General features: G+C 49.8%; 1 non-coding gene across 1 annotated transcript; it reads right to left on the bottom strand.

Annotated features, from left to right (window-relative positions):
• Positions 1-4,540: 4,540 nt before the first annotated feature.
• Positions 4,541-4,614, bottom strand: Trnat-ugu (transfer RNA threonine (anticodon UGU)). Its single transcript has one exon. It is a non-coding gene; the product is annotated as a tRNA-Thr (tRNA).
• Positions 4,615-15,032: the final 10,418 nt, after the last annotated feature.

Genomic DNA, 15,032 nt, shown 5'->3' on the forward strand with positions numbered 1-15,032 from the left:
CCCTCCTGTCCGCCAAATCATTTATGTGTATAGAAAACAACAGCAGTCTGATTACACTTCCCTGGGGCACTCGTGACAATACTCTCATCTCTGATAAACACTCACACCTGCAGCAAAAATATCTGCTCCACCACAAAATTGTATTCCGTAGAAATGTTTGAACACGTGAGGCAATACTGACCCTACGACTTATCGTAGAAGAAAGATTAAGGAAATGCAAACCTACGTTTCTAGCATTTGCAGACTTAGAGAAACTTTTTCCAATGTTGATTGGAATATTTTCTTTCAAATTCTGAAGGTGGCAGGTGTAAAATACAGGGAGCAAAAGGCTATTTACAATTTGTACAGAAAGCAGATGGCAGTTATAAGAGTCGAGGGGTATGAAAGGGAAGCAGTGGTTGGGAAGGGAGTGAGACAGGGTTGTAGCCTATCCCTGATGTTATTCAATCTGTATATTGAGCAAGCAATAAAGGAAACAAAAGAAAAGTTTGGAGTAGGTATCAAAATCCAAGGAGAAGAAATAAAAACTTCGAGGTTCGCTGATGACATTGTAATTCTGTCAGAGACAGAAAGGGACTTGGAAGAGCAGGTGAACGGAATGGGCAGTGTCTTTAAAGGAGGATATAAGATGAACACCAACGAAAGGAAAATGAGGATAATGGAATGTAGTCGAATTAAGTCGGGTGTTGCTGAGGGAATTAGATTACGAAATGAGACACTTAAAGTAGTAAAGGAGTTTTGCTATTTGGGGAGCAAAATGACTGATGATGGTCGAAGTAGAGAGGATATAAAATGTAGACTGGTAATGGCAAGGAAAGCGATTCTGAAGAAGAAAAATTTGTTAACATCGAGTATAGATATAAATGTCAGGAAGTCATTTCTTAAAGTATTGGTATGGAGTGTAGCCATGTATGGAAGTGAAACGTGGACGATAAATAATTTAGACAAGAACAGAATAGAAGTTTCTAAATGTGGTGCTACAGAAGAATGCTGAAGATTAGATGGGTAGATCACATAACTAATGAGGAGGTATTGAATAGAATTGGGGAGATGAGGAGCTTGTGGCACAACTTGACTAGAAGAAGGGATCGGTTGGTAGGACATGTTCTGAAACATCGAGGGATCACCAGTTTAGTATTGGAGGGCAGCGTGGAGGGTAAAAATCGTAGAGGGAGACCAAGAGATGAATACACTAACCAGATTCAGAAGGATGTAGGCTGCAGTAGGTACTGGGAGATGAAGAAGCTTGTACAGGATAGAGTAGCACGGAGAGCTGCATCAAACCCGTCTCAAGACTGAATACCACAACAACAACAACAACAACAACAACAAAATCCATCAGCACATACACTGACACTGACAGTCTCTCACAGACTGTCCGCAACTACAGCTACCTCACAGATTTTATTCACAAACAAATCTCCTGGGCAATTTCATACTCTCTCCCTCTCGTTAATGCAGTTCTCAATTACAAAAGAGTGACGACGGACCCCTCTTCGTGCCCAGGACCACCCAGGCCTCAAATGCTTCTATACTTGCTACATCTACAATCACTCTGCTCAAATCACTGCACAGAGCACGAAAGAGGGTAGCTTTTATCATACTAGTAATTTCCTGTACTAATCCACTCGCAAATAGGGTGAGGAAAAAACAACTGACTAAAAATGTCAATACAAGCCCTAATATCTCACATCTTATCGTCATGGACCTTGTGGAAAATGAACTTTGGGAGCAGTGGATTCACTCAGCAGTCAGCCTCAAATATTGGGTACTACTTTATGAGGCCACAGCTACAACTTTTTCAAGTTGAGCCCTGAAATGGTATCCTCTCTCCCTTATATCTTTCTCGCACCAACCAGTGTCACCTTCTAACGCCCTCCTAATCTCCGTACCATCCTAGTCAGACTATATGACATTCCCAAACCATTACCTGCACTCCAGTGTTCCTGCCATTGTGATTGTCATAGTGTAAATCCTTCTCCGTGCACCAACCGACCACCACCTACTCCAGTTCCACCGTTAGTAAATCCTACAATGTCAAAGGCAGATCTACATGCAAAACCGTGCATGTTGTTTATCAATTAACTTGTGTCCACTGCACTGTGTTATATACATACCTGACCATCACTAAACTGGTGGAGCATACAAATTTGCATGGAAGAAGTTTCTGCCTTTGGGACATCCAGTACCCAGTTGCTCAATATACTCCACCACATGATTCAAGGGTGCTACACAACACAGGCCATTTGGATCCTCCTCCCACCCTCTCCCCCCTCCAGTCCCCACCTGGTACTGTTTTCCTGGACTCCATAGTTTGGAGCTGCCCATCTGTGACATCCTCACATTTCGACACCATCCTATCCTGATCTTAATCTTCATTAACACATCCCTCCTCCTCATTTTTTTCACTAAGCTTTTCTCTTCTTTTATTGTCCACCTTCACTCTCTTACCTACCTGCCCTCTTTCTGTCCACCCCTTATACTGTCATAGTTCCTAATTGTACTATTCATTCCTCTTCCTTCTAATCTATCTTTACTTTTAACTGTGCCAGTGTCATTTCTGCACTGAAGCTGGCAGTGCACTTTATCCCTGAGCTACTCTCTCTGACATCTCTCCCTTCATCCTCGTCTCCTCTCTTCCTCGCTGCAGGTCTGACTGCACTCGCATCCGAGTTGGCCTCTCGTCTAACTTTCATATATCGCAGATTCCTCGAACAAAAATCCTCGCTCAGTTCTTGGAAAAAAAAGCGCAGGTCACACATGTGACGGGAAGGGTAGTGGAAGTGTACCACAAAACTACTGTCCCATATCCCACACATTGATCTGTTTTAGAATATTAGAACATAGTCTGAACGCTAACATAATGAGGCATCTTTAACAGAATGATCTCCTCACTGCCAACCACCATGTATTCCAAAAACATCAGTCATGTGAAACCCAACTCACTCTTTACTCCCACGACCTACTGAAAGCTTTGGATCAAGGATGTCAGGAAGATGCTGTGTTGCTTCATTTCTGAAAAGCATTTGACTCAGTAACTCACCTATGCTTATTATCAAAACTACGATCTTATGGGGTGTCGAGTGAAATTTGTGACTGGATTGAGGACTTTTTGGTAGAGAAGTCATAGAATTTTATTGTCAGATGTAGAAGTATCTTCAGATGAGCGGAAATTGTGTTGGGACCTTGCTGTTCCTGTTGTATATAAATGACCCTGCAGATAATATTAATAGTGCATTGTTATCAATAGCTGTGTTTGAGCAATTAGCTGCCCTATTTTGGAAGTTGACAGTGTGGATTACGTGAATGATAGTGTTACTAACTGATAAATCCTTACTGGACAAGTCTTTAAGAGAATCTACATTAAAGTTATCAGAATCACGGTTTATCTTTTTTTATTGCTGTTACATAGGCCTATAGAACATCAATGTGATCTATGAACAGATTAAAATCACCCAGTAGCGTTCAGTACACCCTTACCATCATAAATGATTTATTATGAAATTCTAGTTCTGTCCTGCATGCTTCCACAAGCTGCTTTAGGCAGATGACAATTCCTGATGAATGCAGCAGCTCCTTCTGTTTCCATTTCTGCTCTACAGAAGCAAGAGACTAATCTAAATCCTGTTGCACTTAACACTTATATATCAGTGGGCACATAATGTTCATAGAGATAAATTATGTCAGATGGATTTGATGACTGTTATTCACCAAAGCAGATAAGTACTGTAGTTCATTAATTTTAGTTGTTAGTGCTCAAATATATGATGACTTAAATATATAAGGGGTCCGAAAACTGAACGCGTGGAATGGTTAAGTAATCACCAAACTTGTTAAGGCATTGCCAAAGATGTAAAAATCTTACTGCAAAAGATTCAGACTGTATTAAGGATGTTGCAGTATTTCCCAACCAAATTGTTGAGGCACAGCTTTGGTACGATTGGTGGTGTGGCGGCAGACATTATTGTGCAGCAGGTTGATTCCAGCCAGAGAGCAAATTGTGAAACAGACAGTGGAAAAATCCCATGTCTCCCCTGCCTAAGAAATCCAAAGCTGTTCACACAATTTCCAGTAAGGTCACGATAACCTCCTCCTTCAACTCCTTGAGTCCTCTGCGTGTCGAGTTCCTCAAGTGTGGAACCACAATCAATGTGCAATGCCAGGAAAACACTCTGCCAAAACTGTGACGTGCTATAACATCAAAATATCAAGGAATGCTGTCTGATTGAATCGTCCTATTGCACGATAACACCCATCCCCACACCTCCAATCAGATGAAGGCTATGGTTCTCTGAATTGACTCTGTGATTTTCACATCTTTGATGACCTGAAGAAATACGTGTGGACATCAGTTTCAGTCAGCCTAGGAAGTGCAAGAGGGTGAGATTGTGGATATGTCAGCGGCCGACTGTGTTCTGTGAAACGTGAATTGATGATCTTTTCTGCCAATGTGATAGATGTCTTGAAATTACAATGAAATGAACACCCTTAGCTGCTTACAGGCATTGACATATGTCAATGGGGACAGATAAAAAATCTGTGCCCCAACCGGGACTCGAACCCGGGATCTCCTGCTTACATGGCAGACGCTCTATCCATCTGAGCCACCGAGGACACAGAGGATAGCATGACTACAGGGATTTATATCTGGCACGCCTCCCACGAAACCCACATTCTCAACATATTGTCCCGCACTACATTCGTAGTGCCCCCACCCATTATACTCATTACTCGTGGCGCATTGCCAATTCCCCTAAGAGTTCGGGCACTGTTTGTGCATTCACACAGATGAAGTTAAGGCTCACCGGCCACTTGACCATCTTCTTCTTCTGTGCGAATGCACAAACAGTGCCCGAACTCTTACGGGAATCGGCAACGCAACGTAAGAAATGAGTATAATGGGTGGGGGCACTACGAATGTAGTGCGGGACAATACGTTGAGAATGTGGGTTTCGCGGGAGGTGTGCCAGAGATAAATCCCTGTAGTCGCACTATCCTCTGTGTCCTCAGTGGCTCAGATGGATAGAGCGTCTGCCATGTAAGCAGGAGATCCGGGTTCGAGTCCCGGTCGGGGTACACATTTTCATCTGTCCCCGTTGACGTATGTCAATGCCTGTAAGCAGCTAAGGGTGTACATTTCATTACAATTTCATTCTAACGAGCTGCATGGTGACCGATGGTATCTGTTCTTTCGGACATGTCTGAAAGAACAGATACCATCTGAGTACATATATAGATGTCTTGATTTGTGAGGTGATTACTTTTGAATGGAACCATTGCGTGGTCCCATTGTGGTGGGCGTTCAGTTTTTATCTGTCAGCCCTTTGTAAGTGGTTGGAAATAAAATTTCTGCTGATTGCTGAAATTTTTTTACCAACAACTGTTTGTGCTGATGCAGTGTCTTTCTTAAACTGAAGGTCTATTTCCATCCTAACTTCTCTTAAAACTATTTCTTTCTGACTTTCCTGTCCTAAAAAAATGTGCTGCTGTGACACCAGTAAGCACTGGTGTTTTGCCACTCATGAGAGTGACCCCCCCCTCCCCTTTAAGTCCCCTGCTACTAGCCCAGCCAGTTTACCATTGAGTTTTTATCTGAGGGGAAGGCTGTACCTAGTATAATCCCATCTGCTAACAGACTCAATTGGATCCACACCAATATGCGACAGAGCACCTGCCATAAGCAGCTACTAAAACTCCAAGGATGTTTACTAATTACAGTATACAATCAAGATCTACTGTATAATGCCAGTTGCTCTGTGAGACTGTTTTCAGATGACACTGTTCTCTGTAAGAAGGTCGAAATGCCAGAAAGCTGTAGTAAAGTGCAAGAAGTCTTGCGATGAATCCGTTATTGGTGTACAGACTTGCAGTTGGCCCAGAATGCAAATAACAACATGCTGTGTGTAAATAGCTAGAGAGATTCACTACTGTCCAATTACACTACTGTTGACAAACCACCAGATAAATCAACAAGCTTGACATACCACAGACCAAACATTCACAATGACCTAAACTGGATTGACCATATAAAATTAAATGTAGGAAAGCCTGATGCCAGGCTGAAATTCATCAAAAAATAGTAAGGATATTTGATTGATCCATGAAAGGAGTGGCTTACAGAACATTTGTATGAGCAATTCTGGACTATTTTCTCATCAGTTCCAACAATACGAAAAAACTATTTCAAATTTTTTTCACAAAATTAACCTTTATCGTTGTCATGAGCAACAAATATGACAAGAAATCAGCAAATGCAAACAATGAATTGTTTTCAGGAGGTGGTTTGACTTTGGAATATAATTTTTAAACATTTTTCATATAATTAATCTCTATTATCATAGTAAGCAATGAGTATAAGAAGAAATGGGTAAAAAGTAAACAGTAAATTGTTTTAAGCAGGTGGTTTCACTTTGGAACCAATGGGACATATGATTTTAATCACCCATTATTTTAAGTGATATATTGAAAGCAATATCACATTTTTCCTAGACATGATCCGACATTCCAAACATCCATGATCTCGTAATGCCTAAAACAAACTATAGTCCAAAATAACAGTAAAATTAGGCATAAAATGTAATAAATTCATTTTGAAACCACTCGTGAAAGCAGTAGCATAAAATTAAATTTACAGTACAACAATATGGAAGGAAAGTTGCTACTCACCACATGGCGGAGATGCGGAGTCGCAGATAGGCACAACATTAACAGTCAGCAGTTTGGTTTTCAAAAGGGAGTTTCAATAGATAACGCAATTTTCTCATTCACAAATGATGTTCTAGAGTCTATAAACAGCAAGAGGCTGCCAATTGGTGTCTTATGCGACCTATCAAAGGCGTTCGACTGTATAGATCACCAGATACTCTTCAAGAAGGCCTGTCATTATGGAATTACAGGACCTGTAGGGAACTGGTTAAAATCGTACCTCGAAAATAGGACAGCGAGGGCGTAATCCTTATCCATTGCGTTCCAAAGGGCACTACGGTAACAGGTGTATCCTACGAAAATGTTTTGAAGAACAAATTCCTTCCTGCACTGCAACAAAAACGTCCGGGAAGGGCTGCGCGAGTGCTGTTTCACCAAGACAACGCACCCGCACATCGAGCGAACGTTACGGAACAGTTTCTCCGTGATAACAACTTTGAAGTGATTCCTCATGCTCCCTGCTCACCTGACTTGGCTCCTAGTGACTTTTGGCTTTTTCCAACAATGAAAGACACTCTCCGTGGCCGCACATTCACCAGCAGTGCTGCTATTGCCTCAGCGATTTTCCAGTGGTCAAAACAGACTCCTAAAGAAGCCTTCGCCGCTGCCATGGAATCATGGCGTCAGCGTTGTGAAAAATGTGTACGTCTGCAGGGCGATTACGTCGAGAAGTAACGCCAGTTTCATCGATTTCAGGTGAGTAGTTAATTAGAAAAAAAATCGGAGGCCTTAGAACTTGAATGCACCTCGTACATACGACGCTAGTCTGTCATCTTTACCTATCGGACACGTTGAAGACCCTAATTCACACATTCAGCTCGCTTTTTTTTCCTTTTAAACTAACGTTAAAAATTTCACTCCCACGAACAAACACTGCAGTAACTGCAAGAGCAGCTACCGCGCTGTCATCTGTTGGTGGCGCCAAGCAAAAGTGCCGTGGCCGTTCGATAATAGCCTATTGTGGCAGTCGAGTTTTTTCCGCAGTTCAACGTTTCAAGGGAGAATAGTTGAATTAAAGCTCAGGCCAATAGGTATATATTTTTAATTATTTGATTACATTCCTATGAATCATCTTGCGCTTGAGCGATTTGCGACAAGAATACATCAAACTCGTTGATGCATTCTCTGACGAATGCTGTATACAATCAGTAATGGTTGACCAATGTGGCATCTACGGCGGTCATTCAGTTGAATACCGTCCTTCGATTTGTGCTCTTCTGCTACCGATCGAAGTGATAGGTGTTGCAGGTTCCAGCCAGCGAGCCAGCCAGCCCGTCGACGTGCAGCACCCAGCAGCGGTCCCTGCCAGCGGCGGTCCTCACCAGCAGCAGTCCCCGCCAGCAGCCAGCAGTGGTCCACGCCAGCAGCCAGCAGCGTCCCCGTCAGCAGCACGCAGCAGTCCTCGCCTGCGCCGGCCCCAGCCAGCAGCCAGCAGCGGTCCCCGCCACCAGCAGTCGCAGCAAGCGGCCAGTGGTGGTCCTAGCTGCCCCCGCCAGCAGCAGCAGCAGCAGCAGGAGAGGCGTCCCTACCAGCCAGCCAGCCAGCTGGGTCGCCCCCCCCCCCCCCCCAGCGGTAGCAGAGTGGGGCTTAGGCCCCAGTCTCCTTCGTCATTCTCCGACCATCTCTCCTCTGTGTCTCTCGTTTGCTCCTTTGTCTAGTACTGTGTTTTTTTGCCCATTATCATCATGTCAACCCTCACCACCTCTTCTACAGCCACCACCACTGCCATTATCTACATCTCCCCCTCCACTGCTGCCATCACTATCACGTGGTGTGCCGCTTCACTCCCCCCTCAGTCCATCCACCCACTCCTCACTCTCTCATCTCCCTCCCCATTTGTTGCCCCGTCCCCGGCTCCTCCCTCCCCCGCCTCCTATGATCCCTTCCCTCCACTCCCTTCCTGTGCTCCTTCCGTTTCTGCGGCCCCCGCCAGGGTGGTCGCCCGGCGGGCTACTGCCCCCACTCCACTCTCCCCTTCACCTTCATCGTCTTCGTCATCGGCTTCACCATCGCCTTCGCCATCGCCCTCACCGTCTCCAGCGCCGACTCCAGCCCCAGGACCTGCCACTCCCCGCCACATTCCAGTTGTTCCCATCCCCCACACCTCCTCCAACGCCGTCAAGCGCCCCAGTGGCACCCCTGCCTCGTCTGCTCCCAAAAAGGCTCCGCCTCGTCCCCCCTCCCCCACCCCTGATGCCATGGATGTCTCCTTGCCCGTCCCTGCCCCCTCCTCCTCCTCCTCTACCCCCTCCTCCTACCGCTACCTCCTCTCCTGTCCGGATCCCTCCCTCCTTGAAGACCGGACCCTCACCCTCTTCCTTCGCCAGAATTGTCCTGGCGCCCCCATCTCCCTCCTCACTCCTCGCCGTGATTCGGTACTCATCTCCTCCCCCAGCCCTACCCTCCACACAGATCCCCTTTCCCGCATTCCTGTCACCCGCTTTGGCCCTAATGCCTCCCTCACCCCTGCCCCTACCCCGCCTCCCTCCCGCCAACCCCAACCCCCACGTCGCCCACCGACCCTCACCGCCGTGATCACTCGGCTTAGTCCGACGATGATGGAGGAGGAGGTGTTGGCGGAGCTCAAGGCGCATCCCCATCTGGATGTGCGTGCAGTTTGCTGTATACACAACTCCGTTGGCCCCACCTGCCTTATGCGGGTCTTTACTGAACACGCCCCTTCCATAGACTGTCTCCTGAAGGAGGGTGCTCTTCTCTTTCACCAACGCTACCAAGTTGACCCTTCCCGTTCCCCTCCTCAATCCCTCTGCTGCCAGAGGTGCTTGCGGTATAATGCACACCCGACATCTGAGTGCCACGAGGCCCCCACCTGCCTGCACTGTAAGCAAGCCCACTTCTTACGGCAGTGCCCCAATCTCCAATCCCCCCTCCTGTTGATACCTGTAACCTCCCTCATCCACGGCCCACGCTCAACTCTCCCCTTGGCCTTCATCATCACCATCGCCTTCGCCATCGCCCTCACCACCTCCGGCGCTGACTCCAGCAACGGAACCTGCCACTCCCTACCACATTCCAGTTGCTCCCATCCCCCACACCTCCTCCGCCGCCGTCAAACGCCCCAGTGGCACCCCTGCCTCCTCTACTCCTAAAAAGGCTTCGCCTCGTCCCCCTTCCCCAGCCGATGATGCCATGGATGTCTCCCCACCTGTCCCTGCCCCTCCTCCTCCCCCTCCTTCTACCACTACCTCCTCTCCCTTCCTGATCCCTCCCTTCTTGAGGCCGGGAACCTCACCCTCATCATTTTCCAGCATTTTCCCGGTGCCCCCATCTCCCTCCTCCCTCCTCGCCGTGATTCGGTCCTCATCTCCTCCACCAGCCCAACCCTTCACACAGATCTCCTTTCCCGCATTCGTGTCACCTGCTTTGGCCCTAATGCCTCCCTCACCCCTGCCCCTTCCCCACCTCCCTCCCGCCAACCCCAACCCCACGTCGCCCACTGACCCTCACCGCCGTGATCACTCGGCTTAGTCCGACGATGACGGAGGAGGAGGTGTTGGCGGAGCTCAAGGCGCATCCCCATCTGGATGTGCGTGCAGTTTGCTGTATACACAACTCCGTTGGCCCCACCTGCCTTATGCGGGTCTTTACTGAACACGCCCCTTCCATAGACTGTCTCCTGAAGGAGGGTGCCCTTCTCTTTCACCAACGCTACCAAGTTGACCCTTCCCGTTCCCCTCCTCAATCCCTCTGCTGCCAGAGGTGCTTGCAGTATAATGCACACCCGACATCTGAGTGCCACGAGGCCCCCACCTGCCTGCACTGTAAGCAAGCCCACTTCTTACGGCAGTGCCCCAATCTCCACTCCCCCTTCCTGTTAATACCTGTAACCTCCCTCATCCTACTTACTCTCAGAAATGTAAGGCCTGACCCCCGCCTGCCATATGTCACCACAGCCAGGTCCCAGTTAGTCTCCAACCTCTCCTTCCCGACCCCACCGAACACCTGATCCTTAGTCTCTTCTTCCCCGGCCTTACTGTCACCTGCACCACCATCTACGTCCGCCCTAACGCCCCTATTCCCTTCGACTTCCCCTCCCACATTAACCGTACCTTCTCCTCCTACGTGATCACCACTGACCTTAACATCCATAGTCATTCCGCCGCCTAGTTACGGTAGTGGCATCGGTTCCTCTCCTCCCTTCAAGGCGACCTCGTCCCCATTCCCCAGTACACCCATCCCAAATCCAACTCCACTCCTGATGTTATCCTTTCCTCCCCTAACCTCCTTGGCTGCATAACGGTGGATGTCCTGGAGCTTGTTGGTAGCGACAATCTTCATGTCCTCCTCACTGTTTCAGGCGGTCGTCGCCGCCGCCCCGACCCTCGTATTGACCATCCCCCAAGGTACGTCCATGACTATTCCTGTGCCAACTGGAATGCCTACCGGGATACCCTCTCCACCCAGGTCGATAGCCACTCCTTCACCTACCACCACCCTGACGATGTTACCCATGCCGCCTCCTTTCTCCAGCACACCTTGTCTGATGCCATGGAGGCCCATGTCCCTACTGTCGCCATCCATCCCCACCATCCTACCTTACCCCCACAGGCCGTCCTCCTCATCCATGAATCCCGCCATCTCTACCATGCCTTCCTCCACACGCGTGACCCGGACACACTATGACGCCACCGGCAACTCCAGCGACACATCCGAAATTTGCTCACGGCTAAGAAACGCCGGGACTGTCGACAGACATGCACCCATTTAAATGCTACCCTACCTATAAACTCATCCAAGTTCTGGTCAGCCTTCCGTCGCCTTACCAGAACTAAACCCTCCCCCAACTATCCTCTTCTCTATGCTGATCACCCCTTCCCTGACACCCTTAGTAAGGCCAATCACTTTGCCTCCTACCTCTCCGATATCTTTTCCATCCCCGATGATCCCCAGTCTGATTACTCCCTCTTCCCGGATGTCCGCGATGGAACAGACACCTCTGTCCCTTCCCTCGCACCTGGTTTCCAGTACTTGGACAACATTGCACACACAGAACTCAATGCCCCTATCACTACACAGGACCTCATTGCCACACTCCGCACAAAACGCAACACCGCTCCTGGTCATGATCGTGTCACCTACCGCCACCTTCGTGAAGCTCCTGTCTCTTTCCTCTCCACCCTGGCCAGGCTCTACAATGTAGTCCTGTCCACTGGCTTCTACCCTGACCTGTGGAAAACTTCCCATATCCTGATGTTCCTTAAACCTGGTAAACCACCGTCCGCCGTCTCCTCCTACCATCCCATCAGCCTTACCTCAGTCTTCAGGTCCTGGAATCCATCCTCACCCGGCGCATCCACCAGCATGTCCGTCAGCACCGCCTCCTTCCCGTTACCCAGTGTGGCTTTCGGCCTTCCTTCTCTTCCAATGACCTCCTCCTTCACCTCACTCATCTCCTTTCCGAACAGCTTAATCCCCATCGCTCCGTGATCTTCCTCTCCCTGGTCCTCGAATTTGCCTATGACCGTGTATGGCATTCCGTCCTCCTCTTCAAGCTCCGAACCTTCGCCCTTCCCATTAACTACGTCCGTCTGCTCGGCTCCTTTCTCTCCCTCCGTCCTTCCTACGTCACCATCCATAACACAGATTCCTACACCTTTTTCCCTCTGCTGGTGTGCCCCCTTCTGTACCTTTTGTATATGGCGGACATGCCGCCGCCGTCACCCCCCATCCACGTTCTCCAGTTTGCCAATGACACCGCCTTCCTTGCCCTTGCCCCCACCCTGCAGCGCTCCCAGCACCTTCTCCAATCCCATCTTGACTGGTTCACCGCTTGGTGCAACCAGCGGTTGCTCAAGGTCAATCCCTCCAACATCCAGGCCATCATTGTAGGCAAAACCACCCCTTCCTTCCGCCTCCTCGAATTCTATCTAACTGTCTATGGCCGTCCAATCGCCCTCACCCCCACCCTTAAGTACCTTGGTGTCACCCTCAACTGTCGCCTCTCCTGGACCCCCCCATGTCTGGACAATCCAAGCCAAGGCATGCTCCCGACTCCGTCTTCTCAAGCTCCTTTCTGGCCGTACGTGGGGTCTGGACCCCTCCACCATACTCCACATAAATCCCTCATCCGCCCTATCCTTTGTTACGCCCATCCGGCCTGGATCTCCGCCCCCTTACCTATTATAAATCCTTTCAGATCCTTGAACGCCATGCTCTCCACCTCGCCTATTACATCCGTCTCCCCTCCTCCATGTTGATGGTGTACGACCTCATTCCGTTCCCCCACCTCCTCCTTTTCCTTGAAAGGATATGGATCCTATACACCTCCCATAAACTCGATCATCCTCACCCGCCTGTCTCACCTATCCTCTCCCACTCCTGCCCGCTGCCGTGCCTGTATTCCCACGTCCCACCTGGTCTCCATCTCTCCACCCTCCTGACACTCTCCCAACGTGGCTTCCCCCAGCTCCCCCTCCCTGATGATGCCCTCCTCCCCTCCATCTACCCCTCCTATCAACTTTGATCCTGCCTCCCTCTTCCTGTGTTTGCTCCTTTGAGCACCCTCCCTCCCTTCTCTCCCCCTTCCCTCCCTCCTCCATTTCTCCCCACTCCTGCCCCAGGCTTCCCCTACCCTATCTGTCTACTCCTCCTCCCATCTCCTCTGCCATTGGCGTCTTTGTTTCTCCCCTCTCGGCCCCCTCACCCATCTTCCCCTCTTGGCAGGTCCCGGACTCGCACACGCTACGTGGACTTTCGAAGTGCCGGATATAATCGCCATTAGTGTCTCGTGTGTGTCGTCGTGTTTAGTGTCCAGTGTTCACCGTCACACTCCATCGTTCACCAGTACCATCGACATCTTCAGTGTTTGTGCGTCGTGTCAACAGTTTGTAGTGTGGATTGTCATCGAGTGTGAATGGCTTCATGATTTTTATGTTCATGTGTCTACTGTTTTTTCCCGCCGTTTTGTTCCATCTCATATGTCTTCTCTGTTTTATCATTGTACTATCTTTGGCTTAAGAGCGGCGTATTGTGTTGCTGCCAGCCTACCTGTTTTGATACGGGTATTAAAATCACAATAAAGAAAAAAATTGACCAATGTGGATTCGAGGGTTGGATTCCCTCACTTCATCATCGAGGACTCGCACTCCCTGCGTTACTCTCAGGGTGTATCTTCGACGTGGAAGAGCCCCAACCGTGCCTGTCGTGTTGTTGCCCATCTGCACGCCGTCGCTGCTGTCCGCCGTCCGGCTGCCGCCGCCGCCGCCCGGCGGTGCTCGTCTCCTGGTGCTTGCCGCCGCCGCCTGGTCGCCGTCCCTCATGCTCACCGCCGCCGCCGCCGCCGCCCCGCCGCCTCCCTGTACTCACCGCTGCCCAGTGCTCGTCGCCACCCCCCGTTTTAATTCCTTTTGTACTTCGGCGTCTACTGGCGACCGTGAGGACTGCCTGCAATCATGAACTACCACCATCATCTACACCTCCCCTTCACCTGCCCCCACTGTAACATCATGGAGTGCTTCCTCTGGGAATAACCCGCCTTATCCACCTCCCCTACACACAGTCTCCTCCCCATCTATCTCCTCCTCATCATTGTATCCCCACCTGTATGTCACTCTTGTTCCTACCCCTGCTCCTGCACCTGCTGCTGCTCCTGCCCCTGCCCCTGCCCCTGCCCCTGTTCCCACCCCGCCTTCCGCTCCTGTCGTCCACCAAGACGACTTTCCCCTCTCCCCCCTGCAACTACTTCTGCTTCTCCTGCCCGAGTCACCACCTGCCGCACCACAGTTGCAGCAACAGAGTGCCCTACCCTCTCATCCGGTGCTACTGCCTCACAGGAGGGCCCTACCTCCCACCACCTCCCCATCCATCCAGTCCCTCATCCCTCCTCCCAGGCAACACCCGCAAAAAATCTTCCAAGCGGACCAGTGGCGACATCTCCTCTACCCCCTCATTCAAAAAGCCACTGCCCGCCCCACCTCCCGCTGACCTCCACTATGGATACCACCCCACCTCCCTCTTCTCCAGCCCCCTCCCTGTATACCTTCGTCCTGGCCAACCCTGATCCGAAATTCCTGTATGTCCGCACCCTCACCCTTGAAATCCGGAAGTACATCCCCAGTGCACCCATCACCCAACTTATCCCTCGAAGAGACTCTGTTCTCATCAAGTCTCCATCCCTCACCCCATTCCTTACATCCTCCTCTCCTTTTCAGCCCCAACCGCCTTGTCATCCACCGACCCTCAATGCTGTCATCACAAAACTCAGCCCTGTGGTCACGGAGGCTGAGGTGTTGGCGGAACTGGACGCCCCCCCCCCCCCCCGGAAGTCTGCTCCGCCCACCGTATTTACAACTCCTCTTTCCCTACTT

The sequence above is a fragment of the Schistocerca serialis genome, chromosome 11 (genome assembly GCF_023864345.2).
Source record: "Schistocerca serialis cubense isolate TAMUIC-IGC-003099 chromosome 11, iqSchSeri2.2, whole genome shotgun sequence".
NCBI lineage: Eukaryota > Metazoa > Arthropoda > Insecta > Orthoptera > Acrididae > Schistocerca > Schistocerca serialis.